Source organism: Phocoena sinus, chromosome 9 (genome assembly GCF_008692025.1).
Source record: "Phocoena sinus isolate mPhoSin1 chromosome 9, mPhoSin1.pri, whole genome shotgun sequence".
Taxonomy (NCBI): domain Eukaryota; kingdom Metazoa; phylum Chordata; class Mammalia; order Artiodactyla; family Phocoenidae; genus Phocoena; species Phocoena sinus.
In genome coordinates, this window is record NC_045771.1 from 105,886,577 (window position 1) to 105,905,940 (window position 19,364).

Sequence of the window (19,364 nt, forward strand, 5' to 3'; positions counted from 1 at the left end):
GCCCCTTCAGGCTGTGTTTATGCAGCCAACCCCTGTCCTCTCCCTTCACTCTGACCGAAGCCCAAGCCTCAGCTCCCAGCCCCGCCTGCCCCGGCGGGTGAGTAGAAAAGCCTCTCTGGCTAGTGAGTGCAGGTAGGCACCGATTCTCCGTGCGGGAATATCTCCGCTTTTCCCTACGCACCCCTGTTGCTGTGCTCTCCTCTGTGGCCCTGAAGCTCACCCCCTCCGCCACCCGCAGTCTCCGCTCATGAAGGGGCTTCTAGTGTGTGGAAACCTTTCCTCCTTCACAGCTCCCTCCCACTGGTGCAGGTCCCGTCCCTATTCTTTTGCCTCTGTTTTTTTTTTTTTTTCTTCTTTCTTTTGTCCTACCCAGGTATGTGGGGAGTTTCTTGCCTTTTGGGAGGTCTGAGATCTTCTGCCAGCATTCAGTAGGTGTTCTGTAGGAGTTGTTCCACGTGTAGATGTATTTCTGGTGTATCTGTGGGGAAGAAGTTGATCTCTGCGTCTTACTCTTCCGCCATCTTCTGAGGGTTGTCTTTTCGTCTTGTTTATGGTTTCCCTTGCTGTGAAAAAGCTTTTAAGTTTCATTAGGTCCCATTTGTTTATTTTTATTTTTATTTCCATTTCTCTAAGAGGTGTAGACCCTGTAAGTCTTAATTGAGCACCTTGGAGAAGTAGGAGGGTTTCCAGTGAAGCCCTGCCATGCTGTCAGGTGTACGATGTCCTCCACAGGTGAAAGAAGAAAGGTACTGACTCTCCTGGTTAGAGGCATATGGAAAAGGCAGAGGAAATCTCCACACATCAGAGCTCCTGGAAGTGAGGGCAAGATGGTACTTGGGTTAGGAACTATAGGGGAGCAGGGATAACAATCATGTTGATGGCCTTGAGTTCTTAAATAAATCTCTTTCCTTGTCCATTTGGTTCTTTACTGGTAGGAGAGGAGTGTAACAAGAGCTAGTGCCAGACATGAGAATCCTTTGGATATAAGGCCCTCAACTATGTTTGTCCCCTTCCTTTGCTTCTGACTTTACAAGATATTGGAGAAGTTTAGGTAACAGCTTGGTAGAATTTGTTTGGACTTTGATAGAGTCTACTCCAATTATTTTTCCAACATCTGTGGAATTTTTAGCCCCAAGTCAGATACAATGTCAAGAATCCTTATCCTAGTATGCATGAAATATAACAGAGGAGGGAAATGTATATCCAAGGCATATACTGCTTGATTATGAATAGTGGAATCTTCTGGGACATCAGGAAAGAGTCACTGTGGTGAACATTTAACACTGCAATTCCATTTGCAGAGTATGTCTCTCCCTATTAAATTCTCAAAGGTGGTATCACAGAGCAGGAAGGAATGTTTTTCAGTCAAGGGCTCACAGGTTACAGTTAACATCAGGGAGATAGGGAAACATCTGTAGGTTATTTGAAATACCTTCCACCTGTGCAGTATGTTTACTCTGGGGCAAAATGTTGAGTAAAGTTATCAGAGCTTAATGTAGGAGGAGTAGCTCCTGCATCTATCAGGAATTGATGAGGATGACCATCCATAATTTATAAGTATTTCATTTTGAGAGATTAAGTGTATGGTAGGATACTAGGTACTTTCTCCTTCCTCAGAGCACCCTCATTGATTTGAATCAAGGCATTTCTCTTTGTTTTGCTTTCATTAGATAGGACTTCTTTTTTAGTGTCATTTTGGTTTATAATTCCTTCAAGTGGTTGGCCTGGGTGGTGGGCCACCTAGCTGTTTGATCTTCAGAGCCACAAATTTACTTTAGGTTTTTTCTCAGTTTTATTCTAAACCCCTTTTATAATGTTCTTCCCTGTGTTGTAGTTCAGCTGAAGGGGCTCTTTCTCATTCTAATTTTTTCAAATTAAGTCTCCAAGTTCAGGTTTAATTCCATTGAGACAATGAGATTAGAGGGCTGCTGTTACATAAGTCCCTCCTTACACTCTCAAGTGTTGTCAAGAGGTATATTCTAATCTATCCTGAAAATCTCCTCTAATTTCATTATTTTTGTTGCTTGCATAAAGTTTGGTCCAATCCATTTTTATTGGAAATGTTTCAAGTATGACTTTTAAGAGATGTAGATCTACTTTTCTGACCTTTTTATTTTGTTTTGTTTCATTTTTGTTTTTGACCCTGAAATTTATTGTGAAGAGAAATTTATCTATAGTATCTCTTTCCAGGTCAATCTAGTCAGCTTTAGCATATAGAAGCAACCTGTACGGTTCTGACCAACATGTGTACAAGCTGATATAGGTTAGGTAGCCCTGGGTTATATGTACCCAAAGAATTCTAAATTCTTCTATGAATATGTGCTGGTTTTGTTTGGATTTAGCAAAATCTTTAATTATAACTCTTAAATTCAGCTTGGACCCAAGGCTTAAATTCTACAGTGGTCAGCAAACAACTCATGAGCATGGCTTATGGGCAGGATGGGTCCTTAGAGGCAGCTGGCATTTGGGGCTTTTAGGAGGGTTATTAGGGAAAGGTAGAGGGTCTGGACAAGAAAAAGAGGGAAGTGTCAATCTGAAACAATTGGGCTGCCAGGTATTTTGCCAGCAAAATGGGTTTATTTGGTATTAGCAGAGAATTGCATTTCAGGGTCTACAACCATAGTGAGTGACATGCACTTTCCTGCACAACAAGGGAAGGAGAAAGATTGTATAGAGGAAAAGGAAGGTGGGAGGGCCTAGTAAACAGCATCCATGGCTGATCATTGGCTAAATCCCTGCTGAGAAAGAGGAAGGGTCTGTCTTCTTCCTGTCAGCTCAGCTACTGTCTTGGGGGGTGAGGATTTCCCCTTCTGGTCTCCTGACTCTACATAATGGAGGTTTCTGTCTATTATTTTTTAGAGAAAAGATGCAAAGGAGAGAGACCAGTATAGGAGGGAAGTGGGAGAGCTGGATGTAGAGAGGGGACTGGAGGGAGGATTTGAAGGAAATGAGTCTAATTTTTTCTTTCTTAAGATTGTCAAGTTGCCCATTTCCTTTGGCCACAGACTTAATGATGCAATTTTTAATTCAGAATTTCATTTGGAGGCCTCTGCATAACAATCAAGAAATGCTGTCCATTGGGCTTGCAAAATCTGATTCCCTTCCTTTTCAAAATGCCTCACAAATGAAAACATGGCTCAAGTCAAATGCCCCCGAGAATGGACACGGAACGCCTGGGTTAGCCTTGGTGAAGTTATGCTGTTTAGAAAGACAGGCACAGGAGTTAGGACTGTACAGAGAGGACAGATAAGAAACAGGGTTCACCCAAGCAGAGGAGAGGATTTGACTTACAGGACCCCTTGCCATGGCAGCTGGCAGTAGGAACGTGGTGCTTGAGCACATCCTGTCTCAGGCCCAACCTGATGGTGGGCCTCATCCAAATGCAGGCCCGGCAAGTGGAAAACCAGAAAGGATGCCGTCTTGGAGTTATAGCCAAGCTTTCAGGACACATAATCAAAGCAGGAGGGGAATCTCATCCAGTTTTATTGGTGACCCGCAGCAAAGTTAGTCCCCGTGAACGTTGGTCTCACAACAAATGAAAACCCACTGGGGGATGAGCCGGCCTCAAACAACAGGCTTATAAAACAGGCTTATAAAACAACAGGCTTATGAGTCCTACCCAGGACTCATGATAAACAGCAATTTTAGAGCGCCCAGTACAAAAACAGGAACACAAAAGGCAGCACAATGGAAGGAAGAGGGATGGCCTAATTCCATCAAGGATGCAAAACAAAAAGGAAACTAATAAGAAAACCTGGTGCCAAACTAAGATTGAATAGCTGAGGAACTCAAAGCAAAGAGCAGAGTTCACACCCAGTGGTGTCTTTCCACATCTTCCTGGACTTGGCAAGCAGTGAGCAGCAGGGAACAAGGGGCCTCTGTGGGGACCACGTTTGGTTGAACACTAGGGCCTACAGTGATGGGAAGTGCAGACCAGACCTCACTGGAGCCCTAATGATTAACCTTGGAAATAAATGAAGACCAACCAAATGCAATTAAGTGGTGGCTATTTATTCAGAGCTTGTTATAGCAAGAGGGTCAGCCACCATCGCTTGTGTTTTGGTAGAGACCAAAAAGTAGGCAGAGAAGTGTGAAATTTTATAGTGAAAAAAGGGAGGGCTTGGGGGTGCTCTGATGGAGACTGTGGGCCTGGGGAAGCTGGGGTGGCTACTAGAAGTGAGGGGTCCCCTGTGATTGGGTAGGGGTGTTCTGTTGGTTCTAAGTTGGAACTGGGTCCAAAAATTAGAGAAGCTGTCAGTTATTGATCACACCCTGGCCATCTGGGGACAGTTGTTAGAGAAGTTATTGTTCAGCATCTTGGCTTCCTGAAAGTCTGACTTCTAGCAGGCTGCTTCCTGGATTGCTTATTGTAAAAAAGGGGGTTGGTTTTTAGAGCAGGTTGCTACAGGTTGTGGATCATATTTTTATATACAATCTGGCCCTTTTCTGTTTGTATATTCAGTCTCTCATGGGGTGGAATAAATCAGTTTCAGCAGCTACCTTTGTCCTTAATCCTGATAAAGCTGATCTCACCTTAAATATTAAAAATAAGTCATTACCAAATTCCTTACCATTCCATGAAAACCTCGAAACATTGAAAATCTAAGTTCTTATTTCTGATACATGGCAAGGCAGCCATTGCTCACTTTTCTAAGAGAAAGCCTTGCCTGGAGACCGTGGGAGCTGGCAGGAATTATAGAGACAAGCTTGTACAAAACAGTATTTTAATTCATTAGCTGGGAATGAAAGAACAGAGAAATCCATCCTGCAAATGGAAGGTCATTCAAAATCACCTTACTTTGGGGCTTCCCTGGTGGCGCAGTGGTTGAGAGTCCACCTGCCGATGCAGGGGACATGGGTTCGTGCCCTGGTCTGGGAAGATCCCACATGCCATGGAGCGGTTGGGCCCATGAGCCATGGCCACCAAGCCTGCGTGTCCAGAGCCTGTGCTCTGCAACGGGAGAGGCCACAACAGTGAGAGGCCCACGTACCACAAAAAAAAAAAAAGTCACCTTACTTTAACTTCTATGGCGGACAAAGAGAAAGAATTCCCTCCCCATTATTTTCCTATTTATTCATGTTTTCCCTTTTTGAACGTCAAATGCAAATTCAAGTCTTTGTACTTCACATGCTGTCAAATGTCAGCATCATTGATCTACAGAAGCCCCCACTCTCTTTTCTTATGGCAAGTGTCAGCATCCTGTCCTATTTGGTCAGTACCTTTCCCAAGAGGGTGTTACGTATTTTGAATATCATTCTGTGTGCAGTGTTATGTTTGTGTTTTTAATAAAATTCATATTTTTGTTATTAAACATTTTTATTTTATGTAAATGGCATTGCATACAAACAACTTTGCTTCTTACTTTTTTCTTACTCATCACAATATTTTTGAGATCCATCCATGTTCCTAGGTGAACACTTAATCCATTTCTTCTATCGGGTAGCAGATGCTGTTTTGTCCCCTTGCTGACTACTTTCACCTGGGACAAGGTACCCACCTGGTTACTTAGTGATGTTGGCTGCTAGGTCCCCACACCTGTATTCTTCTCCAAAGCAATCCCCTTGACTAAGGTAAGCCATGTTTTTCTGAGGATATGAGATTATACATCCCTTCTTATCACCAGGGGCAGCCTCTGACCAACACGTGTGAAGGTGTCATTGCCTCTGTTAGGACAAATTGAACTCTGGTACAATGTATACACCAGAGCTCCCCATGGATGCGGTTGATGCTATACCTCTCCAGAAACATGTATTTGTTGTTTCCTCCCCTGCCCTCTTCTGCTTCCTCACTTTTCTGCATGTTTCTCCTGAGAGCACTCAGTCAATAAATCATTGCATGAGAATCAGCATCTCAAGCTCTGCTTCCAGAGAGCCCCAGCCAAGACAGGGAGTGCTCTGAACTGTGCGTACGCTACACTTTGTCTGTTTACCCAGGTAGCCTTCAACTCTCTGCCACCATAACCATCTTTCTAATGAATACACCTGTAAACCTGTTTGATATTTTCTTTTCTGTATACATTCTCAGGAGTGGAATTGCTGGGCCGTGGTGTGTGCTACACTTTATCTACTGGAATAGTTCCATTATGTCTCTACATTCCCACTCTGGGAAATTTAAAATCTCTTCAATTAATGCTGAAAAATCTATTTTAATATTGGCTCCCCTCTGCTATTAAGATTAATACAAAACAAAAACAAAAATTTCATGCCTTGACATTGTTTATCCAATCAGCAAATTGATTGGCTCTTATTTAAATCACAGTATGTGTACATGGTACTTGGGTCTGAGTAATAGCATGTTTTTGTTGAATTACGCCAGCATGGTGCCACCCCATGTAAATTCTTCCAGCCCTTATTTTCCTTCAACATCTTGATCCTTAACTCCCCAAATGATCAGGGAACTATATCAGTGATGCTCAGATTTTTAATTCATTCAGATGACATTTTTATTTAAGACTTCGATTCCATCAACATTTATTTTTCACATACTATATGGCAGGTACTGTTGGGTTCTGGGGATATGAAATTTTAATACATATATTTTACCTCATTTGAGTAGTGATTCGGTATTTAAACTGGAAATAAATCCAATCATTCTGTTCAATTTAACAGGCAGTGTGGTTAAATGTTCATAACATTTGACACAGTATTCCCACATCTGATTCTATAACATAAGAGCATAATCCAAGATTAAGACAAATAATTATCCAATAATTATATCTATTGCAAAATTGTTTATAAAACAAATGAAATCAAACCAGTAGTGAATAGTAGGATAAGAGTTGAGTAAATGATAATATATTTTCAAATTGGCATATCATGTGACCATTAAACATGACTTGAGGAAGTACTAATGACATAGTGATTTATAAAAAGCAAGACACGTTATGTATACAATGTGGTCTCAAATATTTAAAAGTCTATAAATATTGTGATTTTGTTTAAATTTTTATTTTATTTTTGGCTGTGTTGGGTCTTTGTTGCTGTGCACTGGCTTTCTCTAGTCATGACAAGCAGGAGTTACTCTTTGTTGTGGTGCATGGGCTTCTCATTGTGATGGCTTCTCTTGTTGCGGAGCATGGGCTCGAGGCATGTGGGCTTCAGCACTTGTGGTACCTGGGTTCAGTAGTGGCTCGTGGGCTCTAGAGCACAGGCTCAGTAGTTGTGGTGCACGGGCTTAGTTGCTCCACAGCATATGGGATCTTCCCAAACCAGTTATTGAACCTGTGTCCCCTGCATTGGCAGGTGGATTCTCAACCACTGCACCACCAGTGAAGTCCTTAAAAATTGTAATCATTTTTAAACTTTTTATTCTGAACTAATTTTTATCTTAAAGAAATTTGCAAAAGTAGTACAGTTTTCTCACACTTCTCACCAGACTCTCCCTAATTCAACATCTTACACAACCACAGTGCAATGATCAAGAACAAAAAACTGTGTGCTCTGGATGCTGTGATTATTGGTATTTTTCTAGCTGTTTGGTATCTTAAAAATCCATAGAATTTGTATGCACTGATACAATGATCAAAAATATTTTAAATGTCATGAGGGGAAAGATCAGCTTTGGTCTAGAGAAATATAAAACACAAATGTAGAATTATGATGAATTACAAAACCAGCCACATCCTGCAGATCTTCTGATTAGTGACTGGACTTTGGTTTTGGATGAGTCTTTGCTTTGCATCAAAGGTGAAACCAACATTTCTCAAAATGTCCGGTACACAGCCTGTACATTCTTGTTATAATTTCATCAAATTCCTTATCAAATTTACCCCAGTATCCACCTAAGTTACAAATTCAGTTCTTCCCTTTGTTGAAGTCAACCCTGCATATATACATTCTCTCTTTATGGATTGTATAAAAACTCTCATGTACCTTAGAATGCAAACATTCCCATCATGGACTCTATAAACACATTTAACCTGAAAGTAGTGCTCTATGAAAAGAAATTGATAATTCCCTTTATGCTCTGCATGTAATAATACTTCCACTACTTTTTATTGTAATCTAAACTACTTTACATGACAAAGGAAATATTATTGTTCAACTTCAGGGCCATTTTAAAACTAATTTTTTTTAAGTTCATCTTCAATTAGAACTTACAAGAGTTTATTAGGAAATGTGTAAGCATAACCTACAGATTCCATAGAAATTTATGTTTGGACCTTTGGGACCCATAGTGTGCCGGAAGAAAAATGCTAATTAGAATGCTAACACTAAACAAACAAAAAATGCTAATTTGTGGTAAAGAAAAGTATAACATTAGCATTGAGACTCTTGAATAAAAAGAGGGAAATGACAGGTCAGTTTCTGCAACATTCAGCTTGGCTATAAAGGTGGTCCAGAGTAAACCAGAGTCCTGCAGAAGGGTGGACCTCAAGGTGAAAGGAAGCTGACCCTTTAAGGGAGGCTGCAGTAGGTTGTCTGCTGGGGCCGTGTTGAAGGCTAGTGTGAGATTATTACATGAGCAAGAAATAAACTTCCATTGTCTGACACTCCAGGGCCACCCATGTAACTACTGTGGGTCCCAGATGAAAATGTAGACTATCCTGTTCTAATACCGTAATAAAACCTTTCTTCTTTCTTTCACAGTCTCTCAATCTGTCATAGGATTTTAAAATTTTCTGTTTAATGCTGCACTCCTTTAAGCACCAGGACACCTACAGGATAAACAACAAAGACATTGCTGACCCTTTAACGTAATATGCACAATGATTATAAAGACAAAGATGTTGATGGTAAAAGGATGGGTCTTTGGGTTGAGAACACAGAAGAGATGCCTCGGTAACAGATAATGGTTATATGTAGACTAAATGCTTCTCTAGCCCTGTGTAACAAACCTTAAAAAGCAAGACACAAAGAAAAAAAAATCCTTCACATAACTTATCTGTATCCCAGGATAAAGCTCAATAATATTCATAGAAAAAAATAAATGGAGCCATCAACAAAGGGAAAAATTCACAATGTCTTGTATCCAAACAAGAGGACCATACATTTAAAGAAGCAGAAATATTTGAATCAAATGAAGAAAGAAATCTATCAATAAAACTGACTCAGAACTGGCACAGATGTTAGAATTAGGACAAGAAAAACAGTTATTATAAATTTATGTTCAAAAAGTTAAGGAGACAGAAATATGAAATAGAAAAGATCCAAATCACAATCTTAAAGATCAAAATTACAAAAACTGAGATAAAAATATCATTGATGAAAATAACACTAAATTCAACATTGCAGAATAAACAATGAGTGAAGAAGACATAGAAATTGAAACCACTCAAAATAAAAGATAGAGAAATGAATTTTAAAAAAAAAAATATCAAGTGTTTAGGGGAAACTTCAAGCAGTTTAATATACATGTAAGTAGAGTCCCAAAAGGAAAGAAGTAAAGGAAATTGACAAAAAACATTTTAAATAATACTGGGTGAAAAAGTTAAAAATCTAATGGAAACTATAAACACACAGTTTGAAAAATCTTAACAAAACTCAAGCACAAGAAATATGAAAATATACTAGAGCATTATTATACTCAAGTTGCTCAAAACTAGTGAAGGAGAGGAATCTACAACCAGATAAAATTGGCACATTATGAACAGAGGAACAAAGATGGGGAGACAACAGTTTAAATTCCTCAAAGGACACGATGCAGGTGGGAGGAAAGCAGAGCAAACTCTTTAAGTTCTGGAAGGAAAAAATAAAAGTTGCCAAATTAGAGCTCTCTACTCAGTGAAAAAAATGTTTCAAAAACAAAAACAAATATAGAAGTTTTATGTACAAAATCTGAAAGAATTGATCAACTGCAGATTTTCAGACAGAAAGAAATGACATTATGTGGAAATATGTATATATACAAATGAATAAAGACACATCAAATGGTAAACACATTAGTAACTATATGAGATTACTTTTTATTATTTAAATATTTTAAATATTAAATAAGAATATTTAAAAAAATTAATATAAATGTATTTTTCAGTTTATAACAGATGCACAAAAGTAAAAAGTATAACAAAAATGGCAAAAAATTCAGGAAAGAAGAAATTATAAGGTACTTATTCTATAATAGTTGGTATAACATCATTTAAAAGCAGGTAGTGATATAATAAAGATGTACAATATAAATTCTAAAAAAGAAACCAAAAAAACACACTATTTTAAAAAAACTGGTATAGCTAGTAAGCCAAAGAAGGGAATTAAATCAAATTATAAAATGTACTCAAGTTATCCAAAATAAGGCATAGAACGATGGAAAAGGGGAAACAAAATACATGAGACAAATAAAAAATTTTTTCTAACATAACAGACTTAAAGCTAACTATGCCTATAATCACATTAAATGTAAACTAAATATTTCAATTACAACAAAGAGCTTGATCACTGTATTGTTTACAAAATCAAGACTCAACAGCATACAAGAAATTTACATTAAATAAAATGCATTAAAATGTTAAAAGTAAAAAGAAATTGAAAAAGATATATAGTGCTATCCTCAGTAAAAGTTGTGCTAAAATGATTAGATCAATAACAAAGTAGATTTCAAGCAATAAATATCACCAGGAATAAAGAAGGTCATTTGATAATGATAAATGAACTAGCTGATCAAGAGGACATAAAAACCTAACCGTTTCTGCACCTAATAGCAATTGTTCCAAAACATGAAACAAAAACTGATAGAAATACAAGGAGAAATAGACAAACCCACAACCACACTTGGAGATTTCAATACTCTTCTGTCAGTAAATGATAGGAAAAATAGACACAAAATCCATGAAGATATGGAAGATTTGAACAACACTATTGACTAATGAGACTTAATGGACATTTATGGAACATTCTACTCAACTTTAGAAGACTGAACATTATTTTTAAATTCACACAGAGCGTCTATCAAGATAGATCATATTCAGGACCATAAAACAAGTATAAGTGAATTGAAAAGTAATCCAATAGAATTAAATTAAAAATCAACAATAAAAGATACTGGGGAAATCATCAGCTATTTGAATACAGATCAAACTTCTAAATAACACATGAGTCAAAAAAACAAACCAAAAGGGAAATAAAGTATTTTGAACTAAAGGAATGAGAACACAACAAGCTAGTATTTGCAGGATGCCACTAAACAGTATTTGGAGTTTCCCTCCACAGTATATTTTTTGTTTATTTTTATATTAGGAAAAAAACACAAGTCTCAAGTCAATAGCCTCCAATTTCACTTTCAAAAAGTAGAAAAAGAAGACTAAACAAAACACAAAGTAAGTAGAAGAAGGAAAGTAATAAAGGTCAGAGGGGAAATCAATAAAAAAAGAAAAGAGTAAAACAATAGAGAAAGCCAATGAAACTAAAGACCAGTCAGTTCAGGAAAAAAATCTCAAGCTGCCAATATTCAGAATGAAAGAGGAACTATCATTACAGGTGCCACAGTTATTAAACTGATAATTAGGGAATATCATGAACAGCTATATGCCATGACTAGATAATTTAGATGAAACTGAAAATTCCTTGGAAGACACATGCTCACTCAAGTATAATAGATAAACTGATAGCTATATATCTATTGGAGAAATTTTATTTGTAAATAAATCCCTTTCACAAAGAAATCTATAGTTCCAGACACATTCACTGAAGATGCATTAATGAAGAAATAAAACCAATTCTACCAGAAACACTTCCATAAAATTAAAGATGTGGGAAATGATTTCCAACTCATTCTATGAGGCCAGCATTACACTGATATCCAACTAAAGCCAATATATTATGAGAAAAGAATGCTACAGACTAATATTCCTCATAAATACCAAAGCAAAAACTCTAGATATAAATTTTACAAGTAAAATCCAATATATATAAAAGGATAATACATAACAACCAAGTGGATATCGATTATTTCTTACAACTGCATATGAATCAACAATTCTTTCAAGGTAAAAGTTGAATATAAAAAAAGTCCCAGGGGGTGGAAAAATATATTCCATGCAAATGGAAATCAAAGGAAAGCTGGAGTAGCAATACTCATATCACATAAAGTAGACTTTAAAATAAAGAATGTTACAAGAGACAAGGAAGGACACTATATAATGATCAAGGGATCAATCCAAGAAGAAGATATAACAATTATAAATATATGTGCACCCAACATAGGAGCATCTCAATACATAAGGTAGCTGCTAACAGCTATGAAAGAGGAAATCAACAGTAACAAAAGAATAGTGAGGGACTTTAACACCTCACTTATACCAAGGGACAGATCATCCAGACAGAAAATTAATACAAAAACACAAGCTTTAAATGACACAACAGATCAGATAGATTTAATTGATATTTATAGGCCATTCCACCTGAAAAGAGCAGATTACACTTTCTTCTCAAGTGCACACGGAATATTCTCCAGTACACATCACATCTTGGGTCACAAATCAAGCTCACTAAATTTAAGAAAACTGAAATCATATCAAGAACCTTTTCCGACCACAACTTTATGAGATTAGAAATAAATTACAGGGAATAAATGTAAAAAACACAAACACATAGAGACTAAACAATACATTACTAAATAACCAAGAGATCACTGAAGAAGTCAAAGAGGAAATCAAAAAATACCTAGAGACAAATGACAATGAAAACACAATGATCCAAAACCTATGGGATGCAACAAAAGCAGTTCTAAGAGGGAAGTTTATAGCAATACAATCTTACCTCAAGAAACAAGAAAAATCTCAAATAAACAATCTAACCTTACACCAAAAGGAACTAGAGAAAGAAGAACAAATGAAATCCAAAGTTAGTAAAAGTAAAGACATCATAAAGTAAAGAAATCATAAAGATCAGAGCAGAAATGAATGAAATAGAAACAAATAGAACAATAGCAAACATAATAAAACTAAAAGCCAGTTCTTTGAGAAGATAAACAAAATTGATAAACCTTTAGCCAGACTCAGCAAAAAAAGAGGGAGAGGGCACAAATCAATAAAATTAGAAATGAAAAAGGAGAAGTTACAATGGACACCACAGAAATACAAAGCATCATAAGAGACTACTACAAGCAACTCTTTGCCAGTAAAATGGACAACCTGGAAGAAATAGACAAATTCCTAGAAAGGTATAACTTTCCAAGACTGAACCAGGAAGAAATAGAAAATATGAACAGATCAATCACAAATAATGAAATTGAAAATGTGATTAAAAATCTTCCAACAAACAAAAGTCCAGGACCAGATGGCTTCACAGGTGAATTCTATCAAATATTTAGAGAAGAGCTAACACCCATCCTTCTCAAACTCTTCCAAAAAATTGCAGAGAAAGGAACACTCCCAAACTCATCTACAAGGCCACCATCACCCTTAACCAAAACAGGCAAAGATACCACAAAAAAATAAAATTACAGATGAATATCACTGATGAATATAGACACAAAAATCCTCAACAAAATACTAGCAAACAGAATCCAAAAACACATTAAAAGGATCATACACCATGATCAACTGGGGTTTGTCTCAGGCATGCAAGGATTCTTCAATATATACAAATCAATCAATGTGATACACCATATTAACAATTGTAGATTGAAAACCATATGATCATCTCAATAGATGCAGATAAAGCTTTTGACAAAATTCAACACAAATTTATGATAAAAAGTCTCCAGAAAATGGGCATAGAGGGAACGTACCTCAACATAATAAAGGCCATATACAACAAATCCACACCAAACATCATTCTCAATGGTAAAAAACTGAAAGCAATTCCTCTAAGATCAGGTACAAGAACACTATTATTCAGCATAGTTTTGGAAGTCTTAGCCACAGCAATCAGAGAAGACAAAGAAAGAGGAATACAAATGGGATAAGATGAAAAACTGTCACTGCAGATGACATGATACTGCACATAGATAATCCTAAAGATGCCACCAGAAAACTCCTAGAGCTAATCAATGAATTCGGTAAAGTTGCAGGATACCAAATTAATGCACAGAAATCTCTTGTATTCCTATACACTAAAAACAAAAGATCAGAAAGAGAAATTAATGAAACAATCCCATTCACCATTGCAAAAAACGAATAAAATACCTAGGAATAAACCTACGTAAGGAGGTAAAAGACCTGTACTCAGAAAACTATAAGACACTGAGGAAAGAAATCAAAGATGGCACAAACAGATGGAGAGATATACCATGTTATTGGACTGGAAGAATGAATATTGTGAAAATGACTATATACTACCCAAAGCAATATACAGAGTCAATGCAATCTCTAAAATTACCAATGGCATTTTTTTACAGAACTAAAACAGAAAATCTTAAAATTTTGTATGGAGACATAAAAGACCCCAAATAGACAAAGAAATCTTGAGGGGAAAATATGGAGCTGGAGGAATCAGACTCCCTGACTTCAGACTATACTACAAAGCTACAGTAATCAAGACAGTATGGTACTGGCACAAAAACAGAAATATAGATCAATGGAACAAGATAGAAAATCCAGAGTTAAACCCATGCACCTATGGTGAACTAATCTATGACAAAGGAGGCAAAGGTATACAATGGAGAAAAGGCAGTCTCTTTAATAAGTAGTGCTGGAAAAACTACACAACTACATGGAAAAGAATGAAATTAGAACACTCCCTAATGCCATAAACAAAAATAAACTCCAAATGGATTAAAGACCTAAATGTAAGGCCAGACACTATAAAATTCTTAGAGGAAGACATAGGCAGAACACTCTATGACATGATATTGCAGCAAGATCTTTTTTGACCCCTTCCTAGAGTAATGGTAATAAAAACAAAAATAAACAAGTGAGACCTAATGAATTTTAAAAGCTTTTTCACAGCAAATGAAACCATAAACAAGATGAAAAGACAACCCCATCAGAATGGGAGAAAATATTTGTAAATGAATCAATGGACAAAGGATTAATCTCAAAAATATAGAAACAGCTTGTGCAGCTCTATATTAAAAAAACAAAAACGCAATCCAAAAATGGGCAGAAGACCTAAATAGACATTTCTCCAAAGAAGACATACAGATGACCAAGAGGTACATGAAAAGCTGCTCAAAATCACTAATCATTAGAGAAATGCAAATCAAAACTGCAAGGTACCACCTCATACTGGTTAGAATGGACATCATAAGAAAATCTACAAACAATAAATGCTGGAGAGCATGTGGAGAAAAGAGAACCCTCTTGCACTGTTGGTAGGAATGTAAATTGATACAGCCACTATGAAGAACAGTATGGAGGTTCCTTAAAAAACTAAAATTGGAATTACCATATGATCCAGCAATCTCACTACTGGGGAGATACCAGAGAAAGCCATAATTCAAAAACACACATGCACCCCAATGTTCATTGCAGCACTGTTTACAATAGCCAGGTCGTGGAAGCAACCTAAATACCCATCAACAGAAGAGGGGATAAAGAAGATGTGGTACATATATACAAAGGAATATTATTCAGCCATAAAAAGGAACAAAATTGGGTCATTTGTAGAGATGTGGATGGACCTAGAGACGTTCATACAGAGTGAAGTAAGTCAGAAAGAGAAAAAACAGTATTTTATATTAATGCGTATGTGAAGTAGGTCAGACAGAGAAAAACAAATATTGTATGTTAATGCATATATGTGGAATCTAGAAAATGGTACAGATGAACTGGTTTGCAAGGCAGAAATAGAGACACATATGTAGAGAACAAGCGTATGGACACCAAGGAGAGAAAGCAGGAATGGGGAGGGTGGTGTGATGAATTCGGAGATTGGGATTGACATGTATACACTGATGTGTATAAAATAGATAACTAATAAGAACCTGCTGTATATATATAAAAAAAATCCCAGCAGGCCATTCTTTTGGTATAATTTAGCAAACTGATTCAAAAATCCATATGGAAGTGCAGAGAACATCAAAAAGCTAAAACAACTCTGGAAAAGAAAAGGAAGTGGATTTTAAGGCTTATAATAAAGCTTAAGTAATCAGGACACCATGGCTAGGGCTCAAGACATATAAATTGATCAACTTATCCAGAAAGGATGTCCAGAAATAGTTTTGTATATCATATAAGGACAACTCCTCTTTGATAAGTATGCTAGAGAAATTCAATGGAGAATAGATTGTATTTTCTACAGATGCTGCTGTAACAACTGGATATCCACTTGCAAAAAATAAACCTGGAACTATACCTCATACCATACTCAAAAAATAATGTAAAATGTATCATAGACTTCAACGTTAGACAAATAAGACAAACTAAAACAATAAGACTTTTAGAAGAAAATACGGGAGAAAATTTCAGTGACACTTGTTCAGAGATTTCCCCTGTTCTTGATGCTCTTTTTTTTTCAAGTTAGTATCTTGACTGTGGTGGTGCTTTCATGGGTATATACATATATAAAAATTTATTAAATTATATACTTTATGTGCAGTTTTTGTTAATTATATCTTAATAAATCTATTAAAAGCAGATATATTTGCAGTTACTCCATCAAATCTAGAGTAATACATTAAACAAAAGTCATATACATCCTTTATATGAAAATAACAATTTGTTACACAGAGAAATAGATGGAGGTACAACATTTTCATGGGTTGAAGACTTTCCTTTAAAATTTCAATTCTCCTTTAATTAATATAGAGAATCAATTTACTTCCAATGAAACACTAAGTTTTTTGAAAAATTTAACAAGCTGACTGTGAAATTTCAGTGAAAAGTGAAGCATTATATTCAAAAGTCTTGGGAAAGAACTAAACAGGAGAACTTGTACCTCTTGATTTTAATAGAAGTCATACATCTGTAGTGATAAAGACAATGTGGTATTAGCATAAGAATAGACAAGTAAATCGATGAAACAGAAAATAATATAGGGATAGTCTACAACAAATATGCCATGGCCATTCAGATTGTGTCAGAACAACTAGATAAATATAGAAAAAAAGATAGTCTTCAAACCCTACCTTGTATTATACACATGCAGAAAGAATTTGAAAAGCTTCATAGGACTAAGAGTATAATGCTATAACTATAGTTTTTAGAAGAAACTATAAGAGAAACACGTTGAGTTCTTTGGTTACACATGGATATTTTAAAGAGCACATAAAAAGAACTTACTGTAAAATAAATATAATTGATAATTTAGACTTCATCAAAATTTAAAATTCCTGCTTATGAAAGCAAAACACTGAGAAAATGAAGATGCAAGGCATAGAATGGAAAGTATTCACAATACACGTATGTGCCAAGGGACTTGTATTCAAATTACATAAATAAATCCTCAAATCAATAATCAAGGTAATCCAATAAAAGAGGCAAAAAACTTGGACAGACACAACATAAGAAGATATATGAAATACAAGAAATACATAAAAAGGGGATCAGCATTCTTTGTCATGAGGGAAATGCAAAGTGAAACCCCATTGGGATACTACTTTATATCCAAGGGGATGGATAAAATCTAAAAGGTGACAACAGCAAATAACAGCAAGAACATGGACCAGCTGAATCTCTCTCATACATTGCTGGAGGAAACAAGAAACGGCACATCCACTTTGGAGAATTTTTGGCATTTTGTTATAAAATTAAACATTCATCAGCCCTTTGCCCCAGCAGTTCACTCTCAGTGGCCTTTGGAGACGCCATGATGATGCAGAGATGGGGCTTGGGGATGAGGGAAGGGTGTCAGGAAAGGAGGGTAGCAGTGGCTTGTCACAGAGGCAGTGGCTTCAGGCATCATTAGGAACATATTGTGAGGCTAGAAAGTGGCCTGGACAAAGATCCAACCTGGCTATTCTCCTGTGTCTTGAACTCCAGTTTATACAGCTGATTTACATGCTTTTATTTCCCATCTTACAACCCGGCAATCCCAAGGCCTTAATTCACTCCCTCACAAGAGGGACAACTAGAGTCATCACCTCTTCTGGGGAGCTTTTCTTGAAGCCCTCGTCTAAGTTCTAGAACCTTCCATGTGTCCCACCAGCACCCTAAACCTCACGCATAAGACTTTCAGAATATGCATCACTTTTCTCTCTTCTGTGAGCTTCTTGTAGGCAAGGACCACATCCCTTAGATCTGTATTATTAAACCTTGTCCAGACACTGGCATACACCGAGTCTTTGATAACTCTGACCAGAATGAATAAATGTCTGAAAAAAATGATTCACTGAACCTGTAAATCTAATATCGTGAATATTGACAACAAGTTTTACATATTAATATCCTGATACTAATCATTGCTAGGTTCTGTTTCATCTTACCAAGTATTTATTGATACTCACCATGTAAGCAGGAATTATCAATTATAAAGGTTCAATATCAATCCTGCGCCATTAATGTATTTCAAAGCCTGGTTCATGACTGTAAAGGCAGAATTAAAATGGATATAAAAATTATTATAATAGATAATCAAAATTCTTACTTTTTCTTAATAGTTTACAAGTAAGTCGTTAAATGCAGGTATTTAAACAAGTTTAACTCATAACCTTATCCCGAGGAAGTAAGAATAAAATCAATAAATTTTACACTGATTCTGTGGCTATATCACCATGAACTAGGAGGTCCTTCAGAAGACCTATTGATGAGTTGATTCCTCTCTCTGTGTATAGCTATGCATTAGAAACACAAAGGCCTTACACCCTAATATTGATAGGGGCATATCAATTTTAGTCCATATTGTGGTGAAATTCTTTAACTGCCTGAGAATATTAAAGTAGCACTTAACATGGTAGGCCCTCCCACCAAAGAGTCTTAAGAAATGTTAATATATAAACTGGTTATTAAGTAAAGCCTACTTTTTAGACTAAAACTTTTACATCATTGATTCAGTGCAATACATTGATTTAAAACAAACCCTTTAATAAAATTGAAGAAATATGATTATTTTGAGAAAAGATTCTCTTCAACTCAGCCCCATTCAGATATGATATGATCCTTGTTGTGGAGAAAATATAAGACATGGAAACAACCTAAATGTCCATCAATGGATGAATGGATAAAGAAGATGTGGTACAATATACAATGCAATATTACTCAGCCATAAAAAAGAGTGAAATAATGTCATTTGCAGCAACGTGGATGGACCTAGAGGTTGTCATACTGAGTAAAGCAAGTCAGACAGAGAAGGACAAATATTGTATGATATCGCTTATATGTGGAATCTAAAAAAAATGGTACAGATGAACTTATTTACAAAACAGAAATAGAGTCACAGATGTAAAAACCAAATGTATCATTACCAGAGGATAGAGGGAAGGATAAATTGGGAGATTGGCATCAACACATACAGACTACTATATATAAAATAAGTAACTAATAAGAACCTACTGCATAGCACAGGGCACTCTACTCAATACTCTGTAATGACCTATATGGGAAAAGAAT